Consider the following 6,420-nt stretch of genomic DNA (forward strand, 5'->3'; position numbering starts at 1 on the left):
ATTTATCCAAGATTTCATCTGCAGGCACATCCAAAAGCAATTACAGGAGCCTCATTACCATTATTTATTGAACCACCCCCTCTAGCTAGAGGAAAAGCAAAATACATAACTAAAATGAGAGGAAAAGGCCTCTTATAAAAATAGTTAAAAGTCCATAAAGGCTGCCGGATGATGTAAAGGAAAACCAACAAAGAAACCGCTCTGGAAAGCAGATGAAATCCTTGTGTGGTGCCTTGGAGGCAGGGGGAAACCAAGAGGGTCAAGCCCAGTTGCATGTCCAGGAGGTCCTGGCTGGGTTCAGATGCCTTCAGACCTCCTCCTCCTCGCAGGGAGCAGGAGGAAGGCTCGGTTCTGCTTGTGCAGCTTCTCAGTTGACGGACAAGAAAGGCAAAACATCCTGGAAACATGATAGACAACCTGGGAAAGATACTGGGAAAATGTTCCAGAGAATAGATACTGGGTGCTATTGTAGGTCCAGGACATTGCTGTCCCCTCTCCCTGACCACGCACATGTTGGAGGTGATGGAGAACATCAATAGTGTCCAAGGTCCACATTCGCACATGGTGCACACTGTGGTGGATCGATGGATGGATGGGTGGGTGGATGGGTGGGTGGATGGATGGGTGGGTGGATGGATGGGTGGACGGGCAGCCCTAAGTGGACCTTCCCTTTCTTTTCATTTCCATTGATAATTTTCTTTAGAAACTCTTGGGGCTGTAAAGAGCATTCAAGATTTAAGAAAACCAAACAACTTTGCATTGAAGAGGAATTCAGTATTTTCAATAAAAGTGAAAATTTATGCCAAAAATATCGTGTGGGGATGAAACCCCTGTGTGCGATGACCCAGCTCACCGGGAATAGATACGTGCATTTGTTTCCATGTTGAATATCACCTCAACACTGGTCCCTGCGACCCAGGGAGGTCTTCACAAGGGCTTCAGCATCACGGGGGCTGCAAAATCAGCCCTCTGGTCCTGCCTCACATCTTCTCCTCTCTCTTGGTGACCTTCTTTCTGGTGATCCTGGGAACAACAGGCCTCCACATGTGGCTGCAGAGAGGACCAGGTCTTCCAGAAGAAGCAGTATTTCTTGCCCCACCTGTGCCACTGTGCGAAAGGGAGCCCTTTCCCCTGCGTCTCTCCTCCCCGTGCCTCCTTCCCAGCTCCTGCTTCCAGCACACCTGCACGTCGAGAAGGAAAACGGGGGTTTCCCAAAGAGAACAAAACTCCCCAACACCTTTGAAGTCATTCTTATAATGGATATATTTGTACAATAGACCTCCTGGTCTTGAACCCATTTGGTCCCCCTTCCTGTACGTTGTCCTCCTCTGGGTCCTTCCCTCATACCTGGCATTTGAAGCATGTGCCAATCGTCTCTGGAGCTGGAGATTGCAACTTCAACTGGAGTCTCACGTACCTGGGAAGGGAAATAAAGTCTTGTTCTTCAGCGGGAGAGCTCCAGGTTGGTGCAGATGATGCATTTGAATAGTGCGGTGGGGGACATCAGGAGAAGAGGAGAAAGGCCAGAAACACAACGGGAGCACGAAGACATGGGCAACACGTGGGACGCATCCGTCTCCAAGGGACCAACCATCTCCAAGGGACTGCAACCATTGCTGCCTCGACCTGAAGAGGGGGTGCACCCAGCCATCATCTCTACACCCCCACAAAAATTCCCCCGGAGAGCTAGAGAGACAACTGTGTGTCGCAGAGGTGACAAACTCAACTTGGCTTCCCACCGGCCTGAGCCCAAACAGGCACCAACCCCACCAGGGCAGAGTCACAGCTGGGTTAAAAGGGATGTAACTAAATTTTGACATTACAAAAAATATCCGACAGCCGGGAGAGAGAGAAAAAAACTATGTGAGAATGGAAGAAGTGAGATTGTGGGTTTTTTCCTTTTCTTTAAAAAAAAAAAAAAAAAAAAAGAGTATTATTTTCTTCTATGTTTTTTGTTTAAAGAGGCAGGAGGGGGGAAACAGGGAAGGGCGGTGAGTGTTTCTTGGAGAAAAAAAGGGGGGATTGGGGCCGTACAAACACTGCGGGGGCGGAGAATCGGCAGCCCGGACACGCAGCTCCGCCAACGCGCTATTTCTGCAGTGGGGGGAGCAGAAGATGAGTATTCTTCTCCCCCCCCCCCCCCCCCCCAAAAAAAAAAAAAGCAGATTTTTGCGGAAAAAAATCCGGGGCAGAGGGATGTTCGGCGGCGGGGGGTGCTCGGCGCTGCAGGTGCCGGGGGCAGAGCCCCCCCACCCCGGGCTGAGCCTGGAAGCGCTCATCGCATTAGTCATAGGTCACCGGGAAGGCTCCGAGTTAAGACATGCACAAATCATCATGGAAATCTCTTCCCATTCCCACGGGAGCGAGCTGGCACCGAACCACCCGTGCAGGGCTGCTTTCCTGGCTTTTTATTATTATTATTATTTTCATCGTCTTTTTTATTATATTATTTGTCCTCCTAGGAAAGCCCCAAGTAGATCCACAATCCCCCCCCCCCCCCCTCATCCCCCCGCCTCGAAAATAGCCCATCGATGGGTTTTAAAAGCACCTTCCCGCCTGGGGAGGTGAATGGAAAGACCTGAGCACTTAGAGGGAAAAGAAAATAAAGCCCGAAGAAACGATTTCCTTCCTTAAATAAATGATTAGCAGTTCAAAGACCGGCGCTGCGGTTTCGCGACTGATAATGATCGATTTTTTTTTTTTTTTTTTTCCTATCGGTGCTTTGCTTTCCTAAATTAACAGGTATTTAAATTAGAAAAAAAAAATTAAAAAAAAAAACCCAAACTGGACTGGGTAGGAAGGTGTGTGTTCACTCAGGAGTAGATATTTCCAAGGCTGGATGCTAAATTGTAATTCCCGAAAGAAGAACGCATGAAGATACCCTGACAAAATATAACGATTTTTATTTAAGAGTTGGTGCATTTTGTGTCCTTACAGAAAACCACAACTTTAAGCCTCGAGGACCTTTTCAAGAACCTATTTTTGCTCTTTTTAAAACAGAGTTTCTTATTTTCGGTGATTTTTCCCCTTTTTAAAACAGAGTTTCCTATATTCGGTGCTTTTTCCCTTCGGTACTTGCAATCTTTGTCCATCAGGTAACCTATCTATACGTTAAAAAGACAGGTTTTTTGAAGGGAAAAGGGGAAAACCTGACAAAAATCGGGTATTTTAGGGCTTGTTCGCTTTTTTAATATTATCTCCGAGAAAGTTATTTAACTGGTTTATGAATTTTTTTTAACATAAAGCCTGCAGAAACGACCGGCACAAAGCACCAAGTGAAAAAAGTCTGCAGGACACTGCGTGGTCGGACATCGGGGGGTGATGGCTTCCCATTTTTGCCCATTTTCACCGATTTTGGAGCAATTCCTGAGCCCAAAGTGGCGTCAAACGCTGGTCCCAGCGCGGGTATTTTGTTTTTCGGAGTATTAATTCCCCACGATATTCCGTATTTTGTCCTGCAGCTCAGAAAACAACCGATTTGGATTTTAAAAAAAAAAAAAGTGCAGGGGAAAAAAAAAGAAAAGAAGAAGAAAAAAACCGCTAAATTAACAACTCAGTTTAAAAATTGGAAGGAAAAACTTTGGGAGGGGGTTGAGGCGTGGGGAGGGGACCGGAGCTCCCCGGCTTTGGGGGATGCTGTGAGAGAAGATGCGAAGAAATGGGGTGGAGGGAGGGATTTGGGGGAGCCCAAAACCGCAGAAAACATGGGAAAAATTAGGCCTTTGCTGGGAAAAAAAAATCTCCGAAAAACAACCCAACCAAAGCGGAGAAAACAGGGATAAAATGAAGTGGGGAAGCTGCATCGTGGTGCCTCCCCGTAATTCATCACCTCTTGTTGGGTGGGAGGCGGATTTTGCCGGGTTTAAGCCCAGACACATAATAATTTTAATTTTTTTTCTTTTTATTTTTGGTGGGGAGAGGCGGGAAAGGGGAACAGTGAGAACTGTTGCTCAAGTCATCTGGGAATGCCCGGCCCAGTGTAATTATTCTCTGACAGTCGCTGGTTTTATTTCTTTGGGCATTTCGGAGTGTCTGGGTTTCAGTGTGGGTTTAAAAGCATCGCCCGGAGCATCTTTTCCATTAATTAAAGTGCACAATCTATGCCAGACATCCAATCGCACGGCTTCCCCACTCCCCCCTCCCCGTACCCCAAGTCCATTAGCACACCATAATGCTCAATTAACATGTTCGTCGCACTTAATTAGAGCCGGGAGGATCCGCTTTGCCTCCCCAGCCTCCTGCCGACTCCCCAAATCCCGGGGTTCCCCCATGACACCTCTCAGCTTGAGGTTCCCCTCAAACCCCAAGGCAAGGAGAGGCCGCAAGCCGGCTGGACCCCCCCACGGGGAAACGGGCTGGGTGGTGCTGAGCCCCAGTAAGGGCAGGATGCGGCCCAGAGATGCATCGAGGTTTTGCAAAAAAAAGCCCCCTGGAAGAAACGCCGCTTCTCCTTGGCCCAGTCTGACCCGTCCCGTTGCAGACACATCTGGGTGATTATCCCCTCGTGCATCTGTACGGACCACGTGTGTTTCTGCACACGTGTGTTTGCGTGTGCGAATTTACCTGCACGCGTATCTGTGGGCGTGCGTTTGCATGGAGATGTGCTGCAGAGGTGTACGAGCACGTGTGGGGCTTTGGGTGGGTGGATGGATGGATGGATGGATGGATGGATGGATGGATGTGCAGATGGACAGGAGGACGGACACAGAGTGGGGTGACTATGGGGTGACCGCTAAAAAAAAATGAAGATTTGGGTTCAGGCTGTGTCTGGGCTGGGAGTGGAGGTTGCCACCATGCAGCTCCGTGTCATGGCCCTGCACCAGGAGGGAGTGGGAGTGTGTGTCTTGGTCAGTGCTCCATCCCAGACTGTCCCCTTGGACAAGAGACAAAGGTCTGCTGTCCCTGGAGGTGACACCTTTCCTCTCCTGGTGTCAGCTGGGATTTCATCCGGGTTGAGGGCGGACAGACAGGGAGAGGGGAAATGCATTTTTGGTGGGAAACACACAGGTAGGTGCACCTGGATGGGCTGGACTTGCTTTTTTGGGGCGATCTCTCCATTCTGGTGTCCCAGAGAAAATGGACCAACCAAGACAACACAGGCAGAAGATCCCACTCAGGGCTGGTATGAGGAGGTGGCCAAGGGGACAACAAAAAGGGCGGGTTTGGGAAGGTCGTGCATCCCAGCAGTCCTGGATCAGCCGTGATGGACCTGTACCCCAAATACCACAAGGCCGAGGGGAGGACGGAGGACTCATGCCCCTGGCACGGAAGAGGCCAGATGTGGCCAGGCCCTGCCTACCGGCTGCTTCTATTGTTTTTGGGAGGGTGAACATGTCCCCATTGTTCTCCTGGGGGGCAGGAGGGGACCTTGGTTGCTCTCACCCATGGTGGCCGCTGACGCTTCTCCATTGTCTGGGGACCATGAGCAACTCCCTGTTGTCCCCCACGGCAGATGGTGGGGACAGCTTCATTGTCCCAGGGGGACTGGGCAGGATGCTGAGACTTGAGCAAATTTGGGCCTAAGACAGACAAAGAGGACTGTCTGTCCCAGATTTGGGGTTGGGGCAGGAAGGGAAGAGAGAGAGGAAAGCTCTCTCTGGGGACTGTTAACTCTGAAGCCTACAGCCCACCCCTGAGGGGGGGAGAAACCCAGATGGAGGGGACAGGACCAGGGGGGTTTGTAGCAACAAGAGACCTTGGAGCTGCAGTTCATACTCATCCCCATCCAGGTGGAGAAGACAAAAAATACGAGAGCTGGAAGAGGTTTCCAGGAGCAGGACACGTTTGGTGGAGGCACAAGATGCCCACAGTGGGGGCTCGGGTTCGTGGCTCTGGGGGTCAATGCGTGGGATGCACCGAGCACCCCACTGGCACCCTGGGGTGAAACCTTCCCCTCGGCTCCGTAAAGACCCCTCCACAGCCCTGGGACTTGCTGGTTTGCTCTGCCCATCCCTGGACCAAATTTGGCTCAATATGGGCAAATGCTAAAATCTGTCGCTAGGAAGCGAAGGACGAGGAACGCCAAAAGCAGCCGCCGTTGGGAAGAGAAGAACAGTTGCAATTATCTGAAGTTGGAGTTTTGCCAGTAAAATTTTTTCCTCTTGTTTCTCTTGGCTTTGCTGGATCTCAATTGCCTTTAAAAAAAAAAAAAAAAGGAGATTGAAATAGCAAATCTTTTTTCTTTTTTATTTTTTCTCTTCTTTTTTCTTTTTTCTCTTCTCTTCTCTTCTCTTCTCTTCTCTTCTCTTCTCTTCTCTTCTCTTCTCTTCTCTTCTCTTCTCCTTTATTCTGTTTTTCTCTTTTCTTTTCTTTTCTTTTCTTTTCTTTTCTTTTCTTTTCTTTTCTTTTCTTTTCTCTCACACTTTTTCACTCCCTCTTTCTCCCATTTCTCCCTTGCTCTCTCCCCTTCTTTCCTTTTCT

Source organism: Mycteria americana, chromosome 26 (genome assembly GCF_035582795.1).
Source record: "Mycteria americana isolate JAX WOST 10 ecotype Jacksonville Zoo and Gardens chromosome 26, USCA_MyAme_1.0, whole genome shotgun sequence".
Classification (NCBI taxonomy): Eukaryota; Metazoa; Chordata; class Aves; order Ciconiiformes; family Ciconiidae; genus Mycteria; species Mycteria americana.